This window comes from Rana temporaria, chromosome 2 (assembly GCF_905171775.1).
Source record: "Rana temporaria chromosome 2, aRanTem1.1, whole genome shotgun sequence".
NCBI classification, from domain to species: Eukaryota; Metazoa; Chordata; class Amphibia; order Anura; family Ranidae; genus Rana; species Rana temporaria.
In genome coordinates, this window is record NC_053490.1 from 39,957,737 (window position 1) to 39,984,420 (window position 26,684).

Sequence of the window (26,684 nt, forward strand, 5' to 3'; positions counted from 1 at the left end):
GACTGGTAAGCTGCAACAAATAACATTTCTGGTTTTGGGTTTTAACACTGCTTTAAGCCACTTGCCTGGAGTTGAATTTGTAAGCATGAGTATGGCATTTATAATATTACATAATATCACATATACTTTTTTCCACAGATCTTGCTTTAACTCTTTCAGATCTGCAAGTATCTTTTTAACAAGGTCAAAAAATGACTCCTTCACCGAATCACTTCCATTGTCTTAATGCATTTAAGCATTACGCTCATCCAACACAAGTGCACATTCCCAGTGTATCATAATACCCCTGATCCCGCACATCATCTGCTACAAATATCCCTGTCTATTGGGGCTTTCAAAAACCAATAAGAAGATATTAACCCACATTTTCCTAGCTTGGGCTGCTTACTTTGAAATGTTTTCAAGATCGCCATGCTCAAACAGCGGCCCCATCCAACGCTGATGTGTGTTGGAACGAAGTGCCTCCGCTCATCCTGCCTTTAATAGCACTGCAATGTTATTATGAGGTTTTTTTTTTTTCGTCGCGCATTCGTCTTGCTGCTTTAGCTTCCAAGAAAACTCAATAAAATTTCGACATTTTATCCTTCGTGTTTACATTGAATGTCAGCAATAAAAAAAAAAAAAAAAGTCACAGCTTTTCAATTTCCTTACAATAAACCCATAGCCCTTTTTCGAACTAATCTTTGATAACCATTTCATAAATATAATTAAGAAAGCACATGGAGCAATTAGTATAGAATGTTGCTACAAGCCCTGTGGAAATAGACTGCAATAATTAAAAAATACAAAAAAAAAAAAAAAAAATCTGATAAATAGCTTTTGGGAATTTGACCTTGTTTTCTTTTCTTTTTTTTTTCTCTCTCTACTGCATGCCCATGAATGACAAGTTGTTTATAGGCATTGTAAAGTGCCTGATGGATTGGTTACACTTTCACATTTTTGGAGATAAATTAAGTTTTTGCATAAGTAGGCAGACTGTTGTGAAAATTTGTATGCAGTGCGTGGCATGTAGCGAAGACTTGTATTAGAGACAACCCATGACAGATTATATTCGAAGCTAAATGGTGATGATGAATTAAATATGAGTTGCCACTCATTTACCCATCGTGTGAATAATTTGTTCCCTGTAACAAGGCCAGCTCTGCATGCCCCAATACTCTCCAGTGATATGAATGATTGAAGCTTAACTTGCAACCACTAGTAGTAGTGGAAGGGTTAACTCCCAAGCAACAACAAGCAATCGCAAGATGTGGAGCTCCTTGTTATCACCTGGAGAATTTCCCATTGGAAAAAAGCTCTATAAACCACCAATAGCCATTGATTTTTTTATTCCCCCATGGACAATGGCAATGACCTCTCTTCCCCTTTTTCATGCATACACTGAATCTAGTTATCTCAGAAGCAGGGCCGCCATCAGGGCGGTATAGGCAATACACCTGTAACCCCCTTTTTTTTAGGGGTCCGGAGGTCTCCAGGGGCCCGGAGGCCCCAGATGGCAACCCCCCCTTTTTTTATTTTTTTTTTATTAAAAAAAATATATTTTTTTTAATATTTGTTTATTTTATTTTTTATTAAAGGGCCATTTTTTTTTTTAGAGGTCCCCATATTTCTTTTATTTTTTATATATATATATATATATATATATATATATATATATATATATATATATATATATATATATATATATATATATATATATAATTAATATTATTATTATTAAAGGGTCCAGAGGTCCCCAGGCCCCCAGATGGCAACCCCCCCTTGTTTTATTTATTTTTTATAAAAAAAAAAATTTTTTTTTAATATTCTTTTATTTTATTTTTTATTAAAGGGCCAATTTATTTTTTTTAGAGGTCCCGAGGTCCCCATATTTATTTTATTTTATATATATATATATATATATATATATATATATATATATATATATATATATATATATATATATATATATATATATATTTATATTTATATTTATTATTATTATTATTATTATTATTATTATTATTAAAGGGTCCAGAGGTCCCCAGGCCCCCAGATGGCAACCCCCCCTTTTTTAATTAATTTTTTATAAAAAATATATTTTTTTTTATTAAAGGGCCAATTTGTTTTTCTTTTTATTAGAGGACCCCAGGGCTCGGATAGCTACCCTTATTTTTTTCTTTATTTCTTATTTTTTTTGTAAAGGCCCCCCCCGCTTCTCAGCTTACGGCAGCCCCCCGCTTCTCAATTTAAGGCGGCAGCACCCCCCCGGATCTCTGCTGCAGGGGGGCCATGCCTGAAGCTGTGTAAGGGGCCCCATAATTCATGATGGCGGCCCTGCTCAAAAGGGAAGACTTATAGGCAGTCTTTGTGGTGTGCAATTATTAGGAGGATAGACAGATCACACCTGAGGATGATCTAAGACAGTGATCTACGAACCTTCAAAACAAAGTTTCAGTTTACTGTCCTTCAGACTTTAGGGAGGCTGGACTGTGGCCTTCAGGATTTAAAAATCCCCCAGCATTAGTTGGAGTAAACAATGCCCCATCATTGGTGTCAGTGAGGGGAATTGTGCCACATGGTTTGTGTCATTGGGAGTCATTATACCCCATCATTGGTGTCATTAGTAGGAATTGTGCACCATCATTGGTGTCATTGGACCCCATTGTTGGTGTCAGTGGGAGAAATGATGACCCATCGTTGGTGTCATTGGTATGAATTGTGCCCCATCGTTGGTGTCATTGGTAAGAATTGTGCCCTATCAATGGTGTCATTGGGCCCTATTGTTGATGTCATTGGGAGGAACTGTGCCCCATCATTGCAAGCAAAGGGCCACATCTGGCCCCCAGACACAATTTGGAGATCACTGGAGATCTAAAACTAAGTATTATACTAAGTATTTAGCTTAAGTCATCTGGGGAGCAATTGGTAGGCATTAATTTCTGTGGGATTACTCATCTGGGGGAGCACTTGGTAGGCATTCATCCCTGTAGATTCAGTCATCTAGGGAGCACTTGGTAGGCATTCATCCCTGTAGATTCAGTCATCTAGGGAGCACTTGGTAGGCATTCATCTCTGTAGGTTCAGTCATCTAGGGAGCACTTGGTAGGTATTCATCTCTGTAGGTTTAGTCATCTGGAGAGCATTTGGTAGGCATTCATCTCTGTAGATTCAGTCATCTGGAGGAGCACTTGGTAGGTATTCATCTCTTGGTAGGTGTTCAGTCATCTTGGGAGCACTTGGTAGGTATTCATCTCTTGGTAGGTGTTCAGCCATCTGGGGAGCACTTGGTAGGCATTCATCTCTGTAGATTCAGTCATCTGGGGGAGCACTTGGTAGGGATTCATCTCTGTAGGTTCAGTCATCTGGGGAGCACTTGGTAGGGATTCATCTCTGTAGGTTCAGTCATCTGGGGAGCACTTGCTAGGCATTCATCTCTGTAGGTTCAGTCATCTGGGGGAGCACTTGGTAGGTATTCATCTCTGTAGGTTCAGCCATCTGGGGAGCACTTGCTAGGCATTCATATTTGTAGGATCAGTCATATGGGGAGCACTTGGTAGGCATTCATCTCTGTATACTTAGTCATCTGGGGAGCACTTGGTAGGCATTCATCTCTGTATATTTAGTCATCTGGGGAGCACTTGGTAGGCATTCATCTCTGTAGGTTTAGCCATCTGGGGAGCACTTGGTAGGTATTCATCTCTGTAGGTTCAGTCACCTGGGGAGCACTTGGTAGGCATTCATCTCTGTATACTTAGTCATCTGGGGAGCACTTGGTAGGCATTCATCTCTGTAGATTCAGTTATATGGGGAGCACTTGTTAGGCATTCAACTCTGTAGGTGCAGTCACCTGGGGAGCACTTGGTAAGCATTCATCTCTGTATATTTAGTTATCTGGGGAGCACTCGGTAGGCATTCATATCTGTAGATTCAGTCATCTGGGGTGCACTTGGTAGGCATTCATCTCTGTAGATTCAGTCATCTGGGGAGCACTTTGTAGGCATTCATCTCTGTAGGTTCAGCCATCTGGGGAGCACTTGGTAGGTATTCATCTCTGTAGGTTCAGTCACCTGGGGAGCACTTGGTAGGTATTCATCCCTGTAGGTTCAGTCATCTGGGGAGCACTTGCTATGTATGAATCTCTGTAGGTTCAGTCATCTGGGGAGCACTTGCTAGGCATTCATCTCTGTAGGTTCAGTCATCTGGGGGAGCACTTTGTAGGTATTCATCTCTGTAGGTTCAGTCATCTGGGGAGCACTTGCTAGGCATGCATCTCTGTAGGTTCAGCCATCTGGGGAGCACTTAGTAGGTATTCATCTCTGTAGGTTCAGTCATCTGGGGAGCACTTGCTAGGCATGAATCTCTGTAGGTTCAGTCATCTGGGGAGCACTTGCTAGGCATGCATCTCTGTAGATTCAGCCATCTGGGGAGCACTTAGTAGGTATTCATCTCTGTAGGTTCAGTCATCTGGGGAGCACTTGCTAGGCATGAATCTCTGTAGGTTCAGTCATCTGGGGAGAACTTGCTAGGCATGAATCTCTGTAGGTTCACTCATCTGGGGAGCACTTTCTAGGCATGAATCCCTGTAGGTTCACTCATCCAGGGAGCATTTGCTAGGCATGAATCTCTGTAGGTTCAGTCATCTGGGGAGCACTTAGTAGACATTAATCTCTGTAGGCTCAGTCATCTGGGGAGCACTTAGTAGATATTCATCTCTGTAGGCTCAGTCATCTGGGGAGCATTTGGTAGGCATTAGGAATGTGTGGAGTTCCCTCTTTTGATGCTTGTCCCCTAAGGGTGGCCAGATACAGCCCATCAAAAAGGAGTCAATGCTACGGACTCAAGCATTGCTTGCAACAATCAAGCAAAGTTCTAGCTAACTTAACCAACAATATGTTCTTCTCGCCTACGAAAGAGCTGATTGCGAAACAAAGTTATTTTCTGACATGGTGGAAAAATCAATTCACAAGCAATCTTCACCTGTTTTCAATTTTATAGAAGAAAAAGAATAAAGGTTTTTAACATGTGTGTGCTGCGTATGTGTAAGAAGAGCATAAGGATCCCGCCATCACTGGGCTGAGAGTATGACTCTCGCCTGCTATCATTGCTTGTTAGAGAGCTGTCCATCCAAGTATACTCTACAGCTGTTCACAGACTGGCAGATCTCATGGCTGACTTCAAGGTATGTCAGTTGTAATTGCATCATCATGACCACCATTCCCTTGAAAGACTGCTGACAACAAATGTCCTAGTCATTACTGAATTCCCAATGTCATGTACCCTTTTTTCTTGCCATGGGCCAAATGTTGCCAATTTCTATAATGATTCATCAAATCAGAGGTTCCCAACCTCAGTCCTCAAGAACCCCCATGGTTTCAGGATTTCCTTCATCTTGCACAGGTGCTTTAAATTAATGTCAATGCCTTGGAAGTTACGGACGCTATATTATCTGAGGGAAATTCCCAAAACATGGCCTGTTGCCATTAAGGGAATGAGGTTGGAAAACGCTGCAATAAATGAATGATGCAAAAGGCAGGCAAAAACCTTGTTTGAACTGCTATTCACAAAATGTTTGCTGCTTAACGATGGCCATACACACTTTGATTTTATTATCCCATGGATCCACAGGTTGGACTTGTAGGGTTGCCACCTCATCCCTTTGAAAGCGATTACATATTAATTAAGGTGGTAATTAAGCTCACTTGGTGCCAGGGCTGTCTTAATAGCATCATGGGCCCCTGGGCAAAGTAATGCTCTGGGGCCCCTACAATGGAGACAGCGCAGGTAAACAGACCAGATATCCCCCCAGCACGCTGATCCCTCTACACCCCAGATATCCCCCAGCACTCTGATCCCTCTACACCCCAGATATCCCCCAGCACTCTGACCCCTCCAGGGCAGGACTTAGGGTGGTGGGGGCCCCTGGGCTTGAGTGTTGAAGGGGCCCCCTGGAGCCGAGAATTGGGGGGGATCGAAGTTGTTGAGCGGGGGGGGGGGCGAATTGAAGTTGTTGAGCGGGGGGGAGCGCATTAAAGTTGTTGAGCGGGGGGGGATTTTGCAGTTGTTGAGGGGGGAGTGCCTCTCCAACAGCCGGGGCCACAGACTGTCATTAGCCCGGCTGTCGGCTTTCTTCCCTTCAGCAGCCACAGTCCTCCACACACCACTCCGGTTCCTCCTGCTTCCGTGCTGCCTCCTCTTGCAGTGCGGGAAAATTAACCCTTTCGCGGGACTGCGGGAAGAAGCTGTCTGTGCGGGAAAGTCCCACAGAATCCGTGCGTGTTGGGAGGTATGCGCAGGGCCGCCATCAGGAATTTTGGGGCCCCTTGCACAGCTTAAGGCATAGGCCCCCTGAAGCAGAGAACCTAGGGGGGGGGTGGGGGTGCTGCCGCCTGAAATTGAGAAGCGTGGGGGCTGCCGCAAATTGAGAAGCGGGGGGGCCTTTACAAAAAAAAGAAGAAATAAAGAAGAAAACAAATATATATAAATATATGTAGCCATCCGGGGCCCTGGGGACCTCTGGGACTTTTAATAAAAAATAAAAAAATAAACAAAAATAAAAAAATAAACATTTATAAAAAAAATAAAAAAGGGGGGGTTGCCACATGGGGCCCTGGGGACCTCTGAGCCCTTTAATAAAAAAATATATATATATATATAAAAAAAAAATGTAATTTTTTTTATAAAAAAATAAAAAAGGTGGGTTGCCATCCGGGGGCCCTGGAGACCCCTGGGCCCTTTAATAATAATAATAATAATAAAAAATATATATATATATATATATAAAAATAAAAAATATATAAAAAAAACATTTTTTTACAAAAAATAAATAAAAAAAAGGGGGGTTGCCGTCCGGGGCCCTGGAGACCCCTGGGCCCTTTAATAATAATAATAATAATATATATATATATATATATATATATATATATATATATATATATATATATATATATATATATATATATATATATATAATTATATATATATATATATAAAAATAAAAAATATATAAAAAAAAACATTTTTTTACAAAAAATAAATAAAAAAAAGGGGGGTTGCCGTCCAGGGCCCTGGGGGCCCCCGGGCCCCTGGGGACCTCCGGACCCCCGAAAAAAAAAAAAAAAAAAAAAAAAAAAAAAAAAAAATTTTTTTTTTTTTTCTTTAAAGGGGGCCCCCTATTGGGTGGGGCCCCTGGGCTTGAGCCCAGTCAAGGCCAATGGTAAGTCCGGCCCTGGACCCCTCTACACCCCAGATATCCCCCAGCACTCTGACCCCTCTACACCCCAGATAACCCCCCAGCACTCTGATCCTTCTACACCCCAGATATCCCCCCCAGCACTCTGGCCCCTCTACACCCCAGATATCCCCCAGCACTCTGACCCCTCTACACCCCATATATCCCCTGGCACTCTGACCTCTCTACACCCCACATATCCCCCAGCACTCGGACCCCTCTACACCCCAGATATCCCCCCAGCACTATGACCCCTCTACACTCCAGATATCCCCCCAGCACTCTGACCCCTCTACACCCCAGATATCCCCCAGCACTCTGACCTCTCTACACCCCACATATCCCCCAGCACTCGTACCCCTCTACACCCCAAATATTCCCCCCAGCACTCTGACCCCTCTACACCCCAAATATCCCCCAGCACTCTGACCCCTCTACACCCCAGATATCCCCCCAGCATTCTGACCCCTCTAAACCCCAGATATCTCCCAGCACTCAGACCCCTCTACACCCCAAATATTCCCCCCAGCACTCTGACCCCTCTACACCCCAGATATCCCCCCAGCACTCTGACCCCTCTACACCCCAGATATCCCCCAGCACTCTGATCCCTCTACACCCCAGATATCCCTCCTGAACTCTGACCCCTCTACGTCCCAGATCCCCCCCCAGCACTCTGACCCCTCTACATCCCAGATATCCCCCCCAGGACTCTGACCTCTCTACATCCCAGATATCCCCCCAGCACTTTGACCCCTCTACACCCCAGATATCCCCCAGTACTCTGATCCCTCTACACCCCAGATATCCCCCCCAGCACTCTGACCCCTCTACATCCTGCTTTGAGAAACACGCAGGGGCCCCCCATGCAGCTGGGGACCCTGGGCAGTGCCCAGGTGTGCCCTCTCATTAAGACAGCCCTGCTTGGTGCCTTATCTGCATTAAATTAGCCTCAGAACCTGTGTAATTCATATGTGTTCGGGTTTAAAGGGATGAGGTGTCAACCCTATGGACGTGTGTCTTTTTTCATCCTCACCTACTATGTAACTATGTGTGATTCAATAAAAATGATCGAATTGTCAAAAAAAAAGTCGCTTAGCCATAACTTCCTTAGAGTCCATCAAACTGAATCCATTGATCCTTTTGCACTCAAATGCTTTGGTCATGAATTTGATTATATTTTGATCAATCCGGATAGGAGTTTGCATGGTTGGAAACAGAAGAACGATCAACGACTTCTAGTTGTATTTTCTAACCATCGATCAAAATCCGTTTGCCCATGTGTGGCATGTGCATTGTTGACTATAGATTGATTATATTCATTGATCAGAAAGGAAATCGTAGGGAAGCGATCGGGGCTTGCAAAAAATGTATCATGTATGTCTTATGCAACTCTAAGGCCGCGTACACACGGCCGAGAAACTCAACAGGCAAAACACATTGTTTTGCTCGTCGAGTTCCTTGTTTGGCTGTCAAAAAACTCGTCGAGCCAAATGTTCCCATTGCCCAACGAGGGAATAGAGAACATGCTCTCTTTTTGGCTCGACGAGTTTCTCGGCGAAAAGTGTACACACGACCGGTTTTCTCGGCAGAATACGTCTCCCATCGAGTTTCTTGCTGAATTCTGCCGAGAAAACCGGTCGTGTGTACGCGGCCTAAAAGCTTGCTTTCATCTCCCAATGTATGGCCAGGCACATGCAATGCTAGCAAGTGAGGATTCCGATGTTGTAAGAGGGAAGCACTGGCACAGTTCTGTCTGTAGACTGATAGAGACCCATACACTTCTATGGGGATTGCTGTCCGAGGTGCTGAAATCCCGCTAATAGAGTTGCATTCATTTACAGACACCTGCTGCATATTAATGCTGGTCCTGTATATAGCCCAAGAATGGACCAGCTATCCTTAATGGGTTCTATTTATTGGATGCACATGCCTGCTAATAATTCCTTTACAATGCAATGCTCAACTAAACCGCAATTAAGTGCATGCACAGCTATCACAAGGGCACGCATTCTAAAAAAAAAAAAAAAAAAAAAAAAAAGCTTGCAATTAATTGAATCTAAAATCTTTGCAAGACACTAAATAGGCATCAGATGCTTGTTACATGTCCAGCTTCACGGATTACAGAGTCTGCATCCAACTAGGACCACAATGATGTGCCAAGTGCATTATCCATCAGCAACATGAGCTTATAAAATAAATAAATCTTATATCTAATAATAAAAAAAAAAAACAATCACAACGATCCCTGATCAGCTGCTGTGGTCACTACTTTGCCTGTAGACATTACACATTCAAATAAAGACTAATATCCAATACCTGTCAGCTGGAGCAGGGAGATGGAGCTGCAGATTCCGATAGGTGTAGGATCCAGTCTCCCAGCCTTCTGAGATGGGCATCCAAGGTTACCCCCACTCTCTACCCTCCCTGGTCAATGCCCAGTGGCACGATTGTATATCCAGGTCCCAGATGGACAGAGCCTTGTTGGGGGAGGATGAGAAGGGACCCAGCGATCCACACTGCACACTGATCTCCAGCAAGTCACACGATGCCACCTGCTACCCTCCTCTCTGAGCTGCCTCCAATACACTAAGGTGGTGCAAGATAGGGGGATCCTGGATTTGGTGGAGGTGCTGGCAATTGGGGGTCCCAGGTGAAAGCTCAGATCATGCTTGCTGACAAGTGTTCCAGATCCTCACGCCTGAGCTAGTGTGAATAATACACTCCTACACCTCTGCACAGCCTCTACATCCTCACTCCTTCCCTGCCACACTCATCACTGGCAAGGAGAATGTGTCTGCTAAAGGGGGGGTCACCCCTCTACACAATAATAATAATAGCAATAATAGTAACCAATCTATAATCCTCAATGCTGATTATTAAAGCTTGTCTCCAGGGAGATTTAGAAGACACAAAAAATGCTACATCCATTAAAGATCTACATCTATTCAAGGAAAATTCCACACTTTGCAAAACAATTATAATAAGTGCAAAAAGCAAAAGTGTGCATTTATTAATATTATTATTATTACTAGTATTATTTTATTTTATTTATTTTGCATTACAGCCTGCAAAGCATTGCAACTGCAATCTAATGAGGAAGGAAGGGTCTGCAGCTCCACCTCTTGCAAAAAAAAAAAAATTTAATTGATTGTAAACAATCACCTTGTAAAACAACTCATTCAGTTTAAAATAGAAATGAAAGGCAACATTTTTTTATATAGATAAAAAAAAAAAAAAAAAAAACATTATAAATACTTAATTTCCCTTTCCCTTTTTTGATCACATTCCCTCTGCCCTCAGCTACATAACTGCTGGGGTGTGGGGGGAGGGGGGAGGAAAGGCAGCAGCATACTGAACTTCCCAGTAATTGGTTGTGTAGTGTGCATTTATTATTATTATTATCGTGTATATTTATTTTGCAGTGCAACCTGCAAAGCATCCCGACTGCAATCTAATGAGGAAGGAAGCAGCTCCACCTCTTGCAAAAAAAAATAATAATAATAATAATAATAATATAAAAAATTAACCACTTGCCTACTGTGCACCTACACCCCCTTCCTGCCCAGACGAGATTTTAGCTTCCGGCACTGCGTCGCTTTAACTGACAATTAAGCGGTCGTGCGACGTGGCTCAAAAACAAAATTGACGTCCTTTTTTTCCGCACAAATATAGCTTTCTTTTGGTGGTATTTGATTGCCTGTGCGGTTTTTATTTTTTGGGCTATAAACAAAAAAAGAGCGTCAATTTTGAAAAAAAAACACAATATTTTTTACTTTTTGCTATAATAAATATCCCATTTTTTTTAAAAAAACTATATATATTTTTTTCTCAGTTTAGGCCGATACGTTTTATTCTACATATTTTTGGTAAAAAATAAAAAATCGCAATAACCTGGTTTGCGCAAAAGTTATATTGCCTACAAAATAGGGGACATAATGTTTTTATTTTTACTAGGAATGGCGGCGATCTGCGTTTTTTTTTCGGGACTGCAACATTATAGTGGACACATCGGACACTTTTGACACATTTTTGGGACCATTCACATTTATTAAGTGATCAGTGCTATAAATATGCATTGATTACTGTATAAATGTGACTGGCAGGGAAGGGGTTAACCACTAGCGGGCGGGGAAGGGGTTAAATGTGTATCCTGGGTGTGTTCTAACTGTAGGGGGAGGGGGGTGACTGGGGGAGGTGACCGATCTGTGTCCCTATGTACAAGGGACACAGATCGGTCTCCTCTCTCCCTGACAGGCTGTGGAGCTCTGTGTTTACACACAGAGCTCCACGTCCCTGCTCAGTTACTGGGCAATCGCGGGTGCCCGGCGGCAATCGCGGCCGCCGGGCACGTGCACTGTGTTCCCAGTGACGCGACGGGCGCACCCTAGAGGCTTTAAATGACAGGACGTCATATGACGTCCTGTCAGAACAATAGAGCATTCCGCCTGCCGTCATTTGACGGCGGGCGGGTGTTAAGTGGTTAAAGTGATTGTAAACAATCACTTTGTAAAACAACCAATTCAGTTTAAAAATAGAAATGAAAGGCAAAACATTTTTGTATAGATAGAAAAAAAAACAATATAGATACCTTATTTCCCTTTCTTGATCCCATTCCCTCTGCCCTCAGCTGCATAACAGTTGGGGGGAGAAGCAGCAGCACAGTTATTGGTTGTGTAGTGTGCATTTATTATTTTTATTATTAATTATTATTATTATTATTTCATATTTATTTATTTTGCAGTGCAGCCTGCAAAGCATTGCAACTGCAATCTAAAGAGGAAGAAAGGGTCTGCAGCTCCACCTCTTGCAAAATATATATATATTGTGACGCTATGCGAGGTGCGATACATGATCATAGGTACATTTCACCTCGCATACGTTCTATCATGAGAGACTGAACCGGAATCCATTCCGGGTTTTACAGCCTCTGTGCCTGGCTAGAATTCCGGTCCGGATGTTTGGGTCCACTGGAGTCCACAATCAGCTGGACTTTAAATGTCCAGGAAGAGAGCACAACAGGGCTCTGGCTTGAAACTCAGGAAGGGACCTGAGTGAGGGGAGCGCTGAGTGCTGGACTGAAAAGGTTTGCTTTACTACATGTTTTGTGGGTGTCAGGGACTAGCCCCACACTGTATAGAGAGGAGATCCTGTTTGTTTAGTTTAGCGCCGGACGGCAAGGATTTAATTTATTGTTTTGTTTATTTTAATCTGCAAACCGTTTATAAATAAAATCTGGCATCCGCCAGACTTAAAAGAAAGTGCCTGCTTACAGACTGTGATTTCAGAAAAGGTGATCCCCACAAGCTAATCTCCCACACGTGGTGGATTCAGCGGGCACTTTTCTGAAAATGGAAGAAATGTTAAAGGCCCTGCTACAGGCCAATGCAGCCCAGCGGGAAACCAACCGCCAAGTCGCAGAGGCCGCTGCAGCACAACAGGCTGCCCAGCAGTAGATAAACCGCCAAGTCGCAGAAGCCGCTGCAGCACAACACCGCCAAGTCGCAGAGGCCGTTGCAGCACAACAAGCTGCCCAGCAGGAGATGAACCGACAGTTCGCCGAAGCTCTGGTGGAACTGAAAAAGGGGTCCGCACCTCCGGTGTTAGCGGAACCAAAGATTGTACGTGCTTCCTACCACCTGCAAAAGATGACACCGGTGGATGATGTTGAGGCGTACATGGCGACTTTCGAGAGAGTCGCTGACCGCGAAGGATGGCCAAAAGAGCAGTGGGCGGGACTATTGGCCCCATTCCTAACAGGAGAACCCCAAAAGGCCTATTTTGACCTAGAACCAGATAAGGCCCAGGACTATGAGACTCTAAAGACAGAAATACTCGCACGCTTGGGTGTCACCATGGCAGTCCGGGCCCAGCGCATGCATCAGTGGTCCTATTTCAGCAACAAGCCACCCCGGTCACAAATGTTTGACCTGGTCCACCTCACCAGGAAGTGGTTGCAGCCAGAGACTCTGACCAGCCCTCAGATTGTGGAGCGTGTGGTAATGGACCGGTACCTGCGTGCGCTCCCTGCTACCCTGAGAAAGTGGGTCGGACAGGGGGACCCCAACACTGCAGCCCAAATGGTGGACCTAGTGGAGAGGTACAGTGCTACCGAGGACTTAATAAACCCTCCCACGCCCCACTTCGGAGTGTCTCGGGGTGCAAGATCTCCCAACGGTTCGGGTAAGACTGTTCCGGGGTTCAAGAGTTTGGGGAGAGTGGATAAGACTGTTGTTACAGCAGATGAGACTGTAGGTCCTAGACCTGGAGACTGGCCAAAGAAGCCAGGAAGGTTTTTGGGACCGGTAAGAGGACTGGGGGTAGGGCAAATACGGTGTTTTCGTTGCCATGCATTAGGCCATATTGCTGCAAACTGCCCTCTAAATGATGAACCTATGCAATGTGATTATGTTGATAGGGTAAGACGCCTTTCTCTGTTTGCACAGGTCGCATGTGTTGCGACAGGTCAGCGTCGCCTGGAAAAACAAATGTGCGTTATTTCAGTAGATGGCATGCCTCTTACAGCCCTGCTAGACTCTGGTAGTGTGGTGACCTTAGTCAGGAGTGTGTGTGTAGACCCCGCAAAACTACACCCCAGTTGTATTGGGGTAATATGCATCCATGGGGACACTCGGGACTACCAGACAGCGGTGGTTGAGGTTGATACCCCCTGGGGCTGTGTAACACATTCAGTGGGGGTGGTACCTTCACTGCTCCATGAAGCCTTAGTGGGAAGGGACTTTCCTCATTTTTGGAAGTTATGGGAGAGTGAAGGGAGGCCCGTAGATAGCGCTCCCCCTCCTGGGGAAACTCGAGAACTCTCACCAGACCCGTTTTGCCAAAGGGAAGGGCATGCTGTTGGTGGGATCGAGGAGGCCGGAGATCCTCCACCATTCCCTGCCATGGCTGGGGAACCGGAGGACTTAGAAGCTAGCACCCAGCCTGAGGGTAACGAACAGGAAACCTCACCTGACCCTGACATGGAGAGTAGCCAAAATGTGGTACCCGACTTGGAGGTCGGGAGGGAGGATTTCTGTACCGAGCAGCTGCGAGAGCCCACCCTCATGAATGCCAGGGAAAATGTTAAGGTGTTGGATGGGGAACCGGTGGATCCTAATTGGGTGGTGTCCTTTCCCTACATGGCAATTAAAAACCATTTGTTATATCGGGTGATAAAACATGGAGAGGAAGAGGTAGAACAGCTACTGGTTCCCAAACCCTTTCGCAGGGTGGTGCTAGACCTGGCTCATGGTCACGTAATGGGGGGACATCTCGGGGTCGAAAAAACCAGAGAGAGAATCACCCAAAGATTCTTCTGGCCCGGTTTGCATGCAGAGGTCAAGGAGTACTGTGAATCGTGCCCCGAGTGCCAAATGTCAGCACCATCGCCCCATTTTCGCAGCCCCCTTGTTCCTCTACCAATAATTGAGGTCCCCTTTGAAAGGATTGGCATGGACCTGGTGGGGCCGGTCGTGAAATCTGCCCGAGGTCACCAGCATATTCTGGTGATCCTGGACTATGCGACTCGCTATCCTGAGGCCATACCCTTGCGTAACACCTCCGCCAAGGTTATTGCCAAGGAATTAGTCCAGGTGTTTAGTCGAGTAGGGATCCCAAAAGAGGTCTTGATCGATCAAGGCACCCCTTTTATGTCAAGGGTTACCAAGGAATTGTGTAGATTGTACAAAATCTCCCATCTCCGTACTTCTGTCTACCACCCCCAGACAGATGGTCTGGTCGAAAGGTTTAATAAAACCTTGAAGAGTATGTTGAAAAAGGTGGTCGACAAGGATGGGAGAGACTGGGATTTTTTGCTACCATATCTCATGTTTGCCATACGAGAGGTTCCACAGGCCTCCACAGGCTATTCCCCCTTTGAGCTCTTGTATGGTAGGCATCCCAGGGGCCTGCTAGATATTGCTAAAGAAACGTGGGAAGGAGAGGTCAGCCCATATAGGAGCATCATAGAGCATGTCTCCTTGATGCAGGACTGAATCGCAGCCGTTCTGCCCCTAGTACGAACATATGGAGCGAGCCCAGGAGGCCCAAAGGAGGGTCTATAACCGGGGTGCCAAGGTCCGTACTTTCAACCCGGGGGACAGAGTGTTGGTACTGGTTCCCACGGTAGAAAGCAAGTTTTTAGCCAAGTGGCAGGGTCCCTTTGAGGTTGTCCAAAGGGTGGGGGAGGTAAACTACAAAGTCTACCAGCCAGGGAAAAGGAAACCACACCAAATTTACCATGTAAATCTCTTAAAGCCCTGGAAGGACCGAGAGACTTTACTGGCCACGTCCCCACTTCCAACAGACCGGATACCCGTGATACCTGACGTTCCCATCACGGATTCCCTGTCTGTAGCACAGCAAAGTGACGTTAGGGCATTCGTGCAGAAAAATAGAGACTTTTTCTCCCCCTTACCCGGACTGACCAACACGATCCAACATGACATAGTGACGGAACCAGGGGTTCGGGTAAATGTAAAACCATATAGAATTCCAGAGGCCCGGCGAGAGGCAGTTGCGGAAGAAATAAAAAATATGTTAGAGTTGGATGTGATCGAGGAGTCTCACAGTGAGTGGTCAAGTCCCATAGTGCTGGTCCCAAAACCTGATGGCAGTATTAGGTTTTGTAATGACTTTAGAAAACTTAACAGTGTGTCCAAATTTGACGCCTACCCGATGCCCCGGGTCGACGAACTTGTAGACAGGTTGGGACAGGCTCGCTACATAACGACCCTAGACCTAACGAAAGGTTATTGGCAGATACCGCTTACTGAATCGGCCAAGGAGAAGACTGCCTTTTCCACTCCTGAGGGCTCGTTTCAGTATAAGTGGATGCCGTTTGGTCTGCACGGAGCCCCTGCATCATTCCAGCGAATGATGGACAAAATTTTGAGACCACATCGCTCGTATGCAGCGGCGTACTTGGACGATGTGGTCATCCACAGCCCAGATTGGGAATCGCACCTGCTCCGTGTACAAGCGGTCGTAGATTCCCTTAGGGAAGCACATCTCACGGCCAATCCAAAGAAATGTGCCATAGGCCTGGAGGAGGCCAAATACCTTGGGTACATTATTGGCCGGGGAATGGTCAAGCCGCAGACCAATAAGATTGAGGCAATTCAAAAATGGCCCCAACCAGTCAATAAAAAACAAGTGAGGGCCTTCCTGGGCATTACGGGGTATTACAGGCGTTTTATACCCAATTTTGCCACCATTGCCGCCCCCTTGACCGATCTAACGAAGGGTAGGGGGTCGGTCATGGTCAAATGGAACCCCGAAGCCGAGGGGGCATTTCAGAAGTTAAAACAGGCTCTTTGTATGGTACCCGTACTAGTAACCCCAGATTTTAGCCAGGAGTTTGTTATACAGACGGATGCCTCTGAGGTGGGACTAGGGGCCGTACTGTCACAGATCAGGGATGGTGAGGAGCACCCAGTGGTATACCTGAGCAGGAAGCTGAACAAGCACGAGAAAAATTATGCCATCGTAGAAAAGGAGTGTCTCGCCATTAAGTGGGCCTTAGACTCCCTGAGGTATTATCTACTGGGGAGGTCATTTAAGCTGGTCACAGACCATGCTCCCTTGAAGTGGATGTGTGATAACAGGGAGAAAAATGCTCGTGTGACAAGGTGGTTCCTGGCTCTACAGCCTTTTAAATTTGCGGTGGAGCACAGGCCAGGGAAACTCCAAAATAATGCAGATGCCCTCTCCCGTGTGCACTGTATGGTTGGGTCAAGTGCTCAGCCGCAGGGGCTTGAGCAGAGGGGGAGGATATGTGACGCTATGCGAGGTGCGATACATGATCATAGGTACATTTCACCTCGCATACGTTCTATCATGAGAGACTGAACCGGAATCCATTCCGGGTTTTACAGCCTCTGTGCCTGGCTAGAATTCCGGTCCGGATTTTTGGGTCCACTGGAGTTCACAATCAGCTGGACTTTAAATGTCCAGGAAGAGAGCACAACAGGGCTCTGGCTTGAAACTCAGGAAGGGACCTGAGTGAGGGGAGCGCTGAGTGCTGGACTGAAAAGGTTTGCTTTACTACATGTTTTGTGGGTGTCAGGGACTAGCCCCACACTGTATAGAGAGGAGATCCTGTTTGTTTAGTTTAGCGCCGGACGGCAAGGATTTAATTTATTGTTTTGTTTATTTTAATCTGCAAACCGTTTATAAATAAAATCTGGCATCCGCCAGACTTAAAAGAAAGTGCCTGCTTACAGACTGTGATTTCAGAAAAGGTGATCCCCACAAGCTAATCTCCCACAATATATATATATATATATATATAATTATATATATATTAACCACTTAAGGACCGCCGCACAACGATACACGTCGACAGAATGGCACGGCTGGGCACATGGACGTACAGGTACGTCCCCTTTAAGGGCCCAGCCGTGGGTCGTGAGCGCCGCGGTCGCGACCCGCTCTGAAGCTCTGTGACCGCGCCCGCGAGACCCGCGGACCCGATCGCCGCCAGTGTCCAACGGTCGGGTCACAGGAGCTGAAGAAGGGGAAAGGTGAGTGTAAACAAACCTTCCCCGTTCTTCTCTGTGGCTTGTCACTGATAGTCTGTTCTCTGTCATAGGGAATGACGATCAATGATGTCACACGTCCAGTCACGTCCCCCTACAGTAAGAAACACACATAAGGTCACACTTAACCCCTACAGTGCCCCCTCCTGGTTAACCCCTTTACTGCCATTGTCATTTTGACAGTAATCAGTGCATTTTTATAGCACTTTTTGCAGTGAAAATTACAATGGTCCCAAAAATGTGTCAAAAGTGTCCGATGTGTCCACCATAATGTCGCAGTCATGAAAAAAAATCGCTGATAGCCGCCATTACTAGTAAAACAAATATTAATAAAAATGCCATAAAACTATCTCCTATTTTGTAAACGCTATAAATTTTGCAAAAAAATTATCGATAAATGCTTTTTGCGTTTTTTTTTTTACCAAAAATATGTAGAAGAATACGTATCGGCCTAAACTGAGGGCATTTTTTTTTATATATATATATATATTTTGGGGATATTTATTATAGCAAAAAGTAAAAAATATCGATTTTTTTTTAAATTGTCGCTCTATTTTTGCTTATAGCTCAAAAAATAAAAACTGCAGAGGTGATCAAATACCACCAAAAGAAAGCTCTATTTGTGGGGAAAAAAACGCCAATTTTGTTTGGGAGCCACGTCGCACGACTGCGCAATTGTCAGTTAAAGCAACGCAGTGCCGAATCGCAAAAAGGGGCAAGGTCCTTTACCTGCATAATGGTCCAGGGCTTAACCGTTTAAAGTGATTGTAAACGGTCACTTTGTAAAACAACCCATTCAGTTTAAAAATAGAAATGAAAGGCAAAACATTTTTGTATAGATAGAAAAAAAAAAACATTATAAATACCTTATTTCCCTTTCCTTTCTTTGATTACATTCCCTCTTCCCTCAGCTGCATGGGGGAGGAGAAGAAGCAGTACACTGAACTTCCCAGTAACTGGCTGTGCAGGGGGGAGGGGTGGGCAATGGGTGTCAGGACAAGTCTGATCATTGGAGGAGAGTATACTGAGTTCCCAGCATAGCTACGCAGTGTTTCTCAACTCCAGTCTTCAATGCTCCCCAACAGGTCATTTTTCCAGGCTTTCTATTATTTTGCACATGTGATTTGATCAGTTACACTGCCTTAGTAATTACCACAGCTGTTTCATCTGAGGGAAATCCTAAAAACATGACCTGTTGGGACACCTTGAGGGTTGGAGTTGAGAAACACTGAGCTAGAGAACTAACCATTGTGTGCTCTGCTGATTGGTGTGGTCAGTTTTGAATGGGAAGCAGAGGAACTGGCAGGTTCACCAGGGATTTCACACAAAGGAAGCTTTGATCATATTCCATCTGCCCTCAGCTGCATAACAGCGGGGGGGGGGGGGGGGGGGAGCAGCACATTGAGCTTCCCAGTAACTGGCTGTGCAGGGGGGAAGGGAGGGTCGGGGAGTGGGTGTCAGGACAAGTCTGATCATTGGAGAAGAGTACACTGAGTGTTCCCAGCATTGCTAGAAAACTGACCATGGTGTGCTCTCCTGATTAGTGTGGTCAGTTTTTAATAGGAAAGCAGAGGAACTGGCCAGATCACCAGGGATTTCACACAAAGAAAACAATACAAAGAGAACAAGATAACTTTTCATACAAGTACGTGGTACAGCAGGCGCATATCACGAATATGAAGTGTTACAGTCAGGGCTTTTTTTCTCAGACAATAGGTGCAGGAACTCCCCCTTTCCGAGTCACCCCTTTTCTCCACCCCTACCCACCTCCCAATACCGTCCCTTTTAGACAATATAGAACCAAGTATCATTTTGTGGTGCTAAGTAATTTGTATTGAATTTGGTAATGATATCAAGAAAAGCAGTAAAATAAATCCCCTGCAGCCAGCAGCAATAGATCCCCCTAACAACAATGGACCACCCACAACAAAACCCCCCCCGCCGGCAACAATAGACTTCCGGCAGCATCAACAGATCTCCGTACAGCCAGCATTAATAGACTCTCTGGCTGCCATCAACAATAGACGCCTCCCCCAACAGTAGATCTCTTTCAACAACAACTGTCAACCAGCAACATAACCCCCCCCCAGCAACAATAGGGCCCCCACCAGCAACAATAGACCCCCCTGCAAAAATAGATCCCCAGCAGTGAGCATCAATACCCTGCAGCACACCCCAGCACCCCTTGCCATTACATACAGTCAGTCCAGAAGGTGCCGGAACTGCGTTCCCCCGCGTTCCCGCTGAAAAAAAGCCCTGGTTACAGTAACAAATGCTTTAAGGTCCAGTTCACTCCTACACCTCTGCACAGCCTCTACACCCCCACTCCTTCCCTGCCACACTCATCACTGGCAAGGAGAATGTGTCTGCTAAGAGGGGGGGGGGTCACCCTTCTATATAATTATAATAATAATAATAGTAACCTATCTATAATCCTCAATGCTCATTATTAAAGCTTGTCTCCAGGGAGATTTAGAAGACACAAAATAATGCTACATCCATTAAAGGTCTACATCCATTAAGGGTAAAAAAATAATAAGTGCACCCAATTGCAAAAGGCAAAAGTGTGCATTTATTATTATTGTTTTTTTTTTTTTTGCAATATAGCCTGCATAGCATTGCATCCATAATCAAAGCAGAATGGAAGAGTCTGTAACTCATTAACCACTGGACACAGACCTGGACCTTTAGGCAGCTAAAGGATCTGGCCAGGTTTGGCGATTCGGCACTGCGTCGATTTAACAGACAATTGCGCAGTCGTACGACGTGGCTCCCAAACAAAATTGGCGTCCTTTTTTCCCCACAAATACAGCTTTCTTTTGGTGGTATTTGATCACCTCTGCGGTTTTTATTTTTTGCGCTATAAACAAAAATAGAGCGACAAATTTGAAAAAAAAATCTATATTTTTTACTTTTTGCTATAATAAATATCCCCCAAAAATATATAAAAAAAAAACGTTTTTTTCTCCACAGTTTAGGCCGATACGTATTCTTCTACCTATTTTTGGTCCAAAAAATTGCAATAAGCGTTTATCGGTTGGTTTTCGCAAAATTTATAGCGTTTACAAAATAGGGAATAGTTTTATTGCATTTTTATTATTATTTTTTTTTTTTTTTTACTACTAATGGCGGCGATAAGCGATTTTTTTTTCATGATTGGGACCATTGTCATTTTCACAGCCAAAAATGCATTTAAAATGCATTGTTTACTGTGAAAATGACAATTGCAGTTTGGGAGTTAACCACAAAGGGGCGCTGAAGGGGTTATGTATGACCTAATATGTGTTTCTAACTGTATGGGGGTGTGGCTGTAGGTGTGACGTCATCGATTGTGTATCCCTATAAAAGCGATCACTCGATCGATGCAGCCGCCACAGTGAAGAACAAGGAAGCTGTGTTTACACACGGCTCTCCCCATTCTTCAGCTCCGGGGACCGATTGCGGGACTCCAGCGGTGATCGGGTCCGTGGGTCCTGCGGTCCCGGAACTTCGGACCGGGTCGCGGGCGCGCGCCCGCGACCCACGGCTAGGTACTAGCACAGGACGTACCTGTACGTGCATGTGCCCAGGCGTGCCATTCTGCCAACGTAAATGTGCAGGAGGCGGTCCTTAAGTGGTTAAAGGAAGACTCCACCTTTTGCAAAAAATATTAAAGCGGACCTTTAGTCATTTTTTCAACTTTCCATCTATTAAATCTTCTGCCCTTGTTTTAACTTTGGACGGTAAAACGTTTTTTTGTTTTTTTTCTGCCAGTAAATATCTTATACAGCCCACTTCCTGTTTCTTGTCTGGTAATAAGCCTAGGTTTATGACATCATGTACAACTCTCTCTCCCTCACTCTCCTGAGAGCAGCGATGGACTGGCCATCGGGAGTACCGGGAGAATCCCGGTGGGCCGATCGGATAATTGGGCCGGCTGTCAATCACTGTCATTTTCATTTACATTGCTTTACGAGATACCCGGCGTCGGCGGCGCCGTCATCAGCCAATAACCGGCGTCCATCAAGCTGCGCTGGCCTGCCACTTCCCTCCGGCTCCGCCTCCTCCTATGTCTAGAGCGGCCCTGATCACCTCCCAGCGGCGTGACGTATCTCAGGGGTCACGCTCACGGCCGTATGCAGGAGGAGATGGGAGGAGCCGAGCACGAGGAGAGAGACCGTTCAAGATACAAGAGGAGGCGGAGCCAGCGCCGCCGAGGAGGAACGACTCGAGTACAGTACGCTTCAGTGCCACCACCACCGCACCATTCCGGCAGCAAGTAAGGTTAACAAGTGCTTAGTTACCTATTGGCTATTAACTAATGCCTTAGTTAGCATCGGATGTATGCAGATTATGATCTGTGACTGTGATGACTGCCATTCTTTTTTTTAATATGCATCATGGGGGGGGGGGGGAGAGGGGGAGGGAAATGTACTTTCTGCCACCCACTACTGGACAAGTGGGTGGCAGACAGTTCATTTCCCTCCCCCTCTCCCCCCCCCCCCCCACCGCCCCGCCATGCTGCATATTAAAAAAATCAGAATGACAGTTACAGTTGTCACATGGGTGTACTTTCAAAGGAAGATTACCAACTTGATCTTTACAGAGATGGTTTAAATGGAGTGGAGCAACCCTGCAATACTATATACTGTTACACTGGGTTCAGCCATGAACGCAGTCTCTGACCATCTCCTGTAGTATGTCTGCAGTCTCTGACCATCTCCTGTAGTATGTCTGCAGTCTCTGACCATCTCCTGTAGTATGTCTGCAGTCTCTGACCATCTCCTGTAGTATGTCTGCAGTCTCTGACCATCTCCTGTAGTATGTCTGCAGTCTCTGACCATCTCCTGTAGTATGTCTGCAGTCTCTGATCATCTCCTGTAGTATGTCCGCAGTCTCTGACCATCTCCTGTAGTATGTCCGCAGTCTCTGACCATCTCCTGTAGTATGTCCGCAGTCTCTGACCATCTCCTGTAGTATGTCCGCAGTCTCTGACCATCTCCTGTAGTATGTCCGCAGTCTCTGACCATCTCCTGTAGTATGTCCGCAGTTTCTGATCATCTCCTGTAGTATGTCCGCAGTCTCTGATCATCTCCTGTAGTATGTCTGCAGTCTCTGATCATCTCCTGCAGTATGTCCGCAGTCTCTGATCATCTCCTGTAGCATGTCCGCAGTCTCTGATCATCTCCTGTAGCATGTCCGCAGTCTCTGATCATCTCCTGTAGTATGTCCGCAGTCTCTGATCATCTCCTGTAGTATGTCCGCAGTCTCTGATCATCTCCTGTAGTATGTCCGCAGTCTCTGATCATCTCCTGTAGTATGTCCGCAGTCTCTGATCATCTCCTGTATAATGTCTGCAGTCTCTGACCATCTCCTGTAGTATGTCTGCAGTCTCTGACCATCTCCTGTAGTATGTCTGCAGTCTCTGACCATCTCCTGTAGTATGTCTGCAGTCTCTGACCATCTCCTGTAGTATGTCTGCAGTCTCTGACCATCTCCTGTAGTATGTCTGCAGTCTCTGATCATCTCCTGTAGTATGTCCGCAGTCTCTGACCATCTCCTGTAGTATGTCCGCAGTCTCTGACCATCTCCTGTAGTATGTCTGCAGTCTCTGACCATCTCCTGTAGTATGTCCGCAGTCTCTGACCATCTCCTGTAGTATGTCCGCAGTCTCTGATCATCTCCTGTAGTATGCCAGCAGTCTCTGATCATCTCCTGTAGTATGTCCGCAGTCTCTGATCATCTCCTGTAGTATGTCCGCAGTCTCTGATCATCTCCTGTAGTATGTCCGCAGTCTCTGACCATCTCCTGTAGTATGTCCGCAGTCTCTGATCATCTCCTGTAGTATGTCCGCAGTCTCTGATCATCTCCTGTAGTATGTCTGCAGTCTCTGATCATCTCCTGTAGTATGTCCGCAGTCTCTGACCATCTCCTGTACTATGTCTGCAGTCTCTGATCATCTCCTGTATTATGTCTGCAGTCTCTGATCATCTCCTGTACCGTGTCTAGTTTATAAACTGTTTTTGTGCGTGTTCGCAAAATTAAAGTGGGCCAGTCTGGATGAAGTCCAGGGCCAAATTTTTGTCCCAGTCCATCCCTGCCTGAGAGTTTGCCAGAAAGGGAGAGGGGATGAGTCATAAGAGGGCCAATGAAAGCCGCAGAGCTGGAGGTGTGTCTGTGTAAATCCAGGAAGTGCACAGGCAGCAGCTCGAGCTGCCCACAGTTAAAATGGATGCAGGCAGACTCAGTGGATGGAGATTTCTACAGCATATTTGACAAGTTCAGAATCACAGTATATATAAAATAATATGCAAAGTAGTTGGAGGGAAGCTTCAGAAAATATGTTTTTATTAGACATGTGCACACTGAAATATTTTGTTTCGGAATTTCGTTTTCGTCCGAAAAATACATTTATTTAGTTACTCCCAAAATTCGTTTTAATTTATTTTGTTTCGTTATAAAATGCATTCGTCCGAAAATCTGAAATAATGAAGGTTGAATCTGTCATTGAAGGATTATGGTGTCTGTCGGATGTTCTAAGAAGATTCAACAGAGCAGCTAAACTGTACGACGCCGCAATCGTACATTTTCAGTCGAATGTTCCGCCTATAAGCGATAGAAGAATTCTAATGTTGTATGACACTAGTAATAATTATATTTATAAAATATTATTACTAGTCAACCAACATTCGAATTCTTCTATAGCCTATGGGACGAGCATTTGACCGGAAATATACGATCGCGGCGTCGTACAGTTTAGCTGCTCCGTTGAATCTTCTTAGAACTTTCGACAGACACCATAAGCCTTCAATGACAGATTCGACGTTTGAATGTTTTTCGCTGCTTTGTCGAATCTTCGTCATTCATGTCGAATGGTCTACCCAACACTGTCTCTATAATGTCGAATCTTTTCTCTCTATGTAGAATAATCTTGGACTAATAGAGTTAAGGTTAGGCACATTCGACCACAGATTCGATAGACACAGATTGCTATTGTTAGCGTCATGTCGAATCTCCTATCTATATCGAACTGTTATAGCAATGAAAACGAAAATAAAGCATTTTTTTATGTCGGATCTTTCAGATTTCGGATTCTGTGCATTCATTTTCGTTTGTTAAAACGATAACGAAAATACCCGAAATTCGGACGAAAATGCATTCGGATGAAAACGAATGCACATGTCTAGTTTGTATTACAAATTATGTAAGCAGACTGCAGTTCCTCTTTAAATACACTCTTTAATGCCACGTACATACAATTTGAATTTTCGTCAACAAATGTTCGATGAGAGCTTGTTGTCGGAAATTCCGACCGTGTGTAGGCTCCATCGGACATTTTCTGTCTGAGTTTCCGACAACAGAAATTTGAGAGCTGGTTCTCAAATTTTCTGGCAACAAAATCCGTTCTTGTAAATTCCAATCGTGTGTAGACAATTCCGACGCACAAAATTCCATGCATGCTCTGAATCAAGTACGAGACGGAAGCACTCGGTCTGGTAAAACGTTCATAATGGAGATAGCACATTCGTCACGCTGTAACGGACTGAAAAGCAAAAGGCTTCTACTAACACGACTGGTAATGAACTTCCCTTTAATAGTGCCGTCGTACGTCTTGTACATCACCGCGTTTCTGGCGTTTGGAATTTCCAACAACATTTGTGTGACCGTGTGTGTGCTAGACAGGTTTGAGCCAACATCCGTCGTAAAAAAATCCACGGTTTTGTTGTCGGAATTTCCGATCGTCTGTAGGTGGCATTAGTGTGGATTTATTCTTTTTTGCATTGCATTGCATTGCAGCCATGATCAAAGGAGGAAGGAAGAGTCTGTAACTCTGAACTCATTAAAGAGGAAGTACACTTCCGCCTTTAAATTTTACCTGTAGGTTAGCCTATAATAAGGCTTAACTATAGGTAGTGTAAATATATCCTAAACGTGCGCCATTTAGGAAATACCCTACATGCAGCCAGTGACATCACTGGCACATATGCTCTGAAGGAACGGTCACCCGTGCCGTTTCTTCAGAGCCCTCTGCCGTGACCGGCGGCTCCTGCGCGCATGTCAGTGACCGACCCGGAATCAGCAAACTCGGAAGCGAGACGGGTGAAGATGGAAGTGGCGTCCAGCAATGACATTGCATCGATGGGAGGCTTCGTTTTCAGGTTTCACATAATGTGCAACTTTCCGCATACGGGATGGAGATATAGTATGGATGTAATCTCATATAAAGTCCAAGACACAAGGATGGAGATACATCACAGAGGTATTCTCATTTAAAGTCCCAAACACCTTCGGGTGGTCCCCCCCCTTTTTTCTTATAGTACCAGGGATGGAAACAGTGATCGGCAGCTGGCAGTGTTCCCCTGCCAGCCCTATATGGGGCCGTCCGTGCAAAGTGTGCATAATCTGTCCACACAAACGGCATACTTTAATTATGGTTTAATTTGCCATTCAGTTGCTGAACACACCACTTGGCTGCTTGCAAACATCACGCACTGTTTAGACCTTTTTTTTTTGTTTTGTTTTTTTTTTGTTGTCTGCATCCCGGGATTGCGATGCACTCACTGTGCTTCCCTTTCCCCCCCTTTGGGGGTACGGGCGGTTACCGTCAGTGCATCGGCGTTACGTGCCATCCGAGTGATGTCCTTATTGGGCGTCGCCCTGTTGTATGGCTAGTATCCATCACAGCTGATCAAGTGGGTGTGTAGCATCTCTTCAGTACAGGCAATTGTGCTGTCTGGTTGAGGGCCCCGCCCCCACACTGTCCAGCTGACGTGACGTTGGGGGCAGTCTGGTGCATTTGCTGGACGTATTTAAGCACCTTCCCAGCTCTTCAGCCAGTGGCCATTTTCTATGCAGGCCTTACAGCTGTCACTAGCTGTGGCCATCCTACTCGCATTCCAGGTATCCTTTGTTAATTTTAATGTATTTGTTATGCCCTTATCCCCCTACCATGTGGG

General features: G+C 45.2%; 1 protein-coding gene across 10 annotated transcripts in view; it reads right to left on the reverse strand.

Annotated features, from left to right (window-relative positions):
• The window catches only part of GRM5 (glutamate metabotropic receptor 5), a 491,177-nt gene that overhangs the window by 437,555 nt on the left and 26,938 nt on the right, over window positions 1–26,684 (reverse strand). For 3 of the 10 annotated variants that reach the window (XM_040340108.1, XM_040340107.1, XM_040340105.1), the window contains exon 1: window positions 9,530–10,040. The exons of 1 other annotated variant lie outside the window; for it this stretch is intronic. The gene's annotated coding sequence lies outside the window, so the exon portion shown is untranslated. Of the gene's footprint in view, window positions 1–9,529; window positions 10,087–26,684 lie in introns of those variants that run through there. 6 more of the 10 variants (XM_040340113.1, XM_040340114.1, XM_040340112.1 and 3 more) reach the window with 5 other exon arrangements.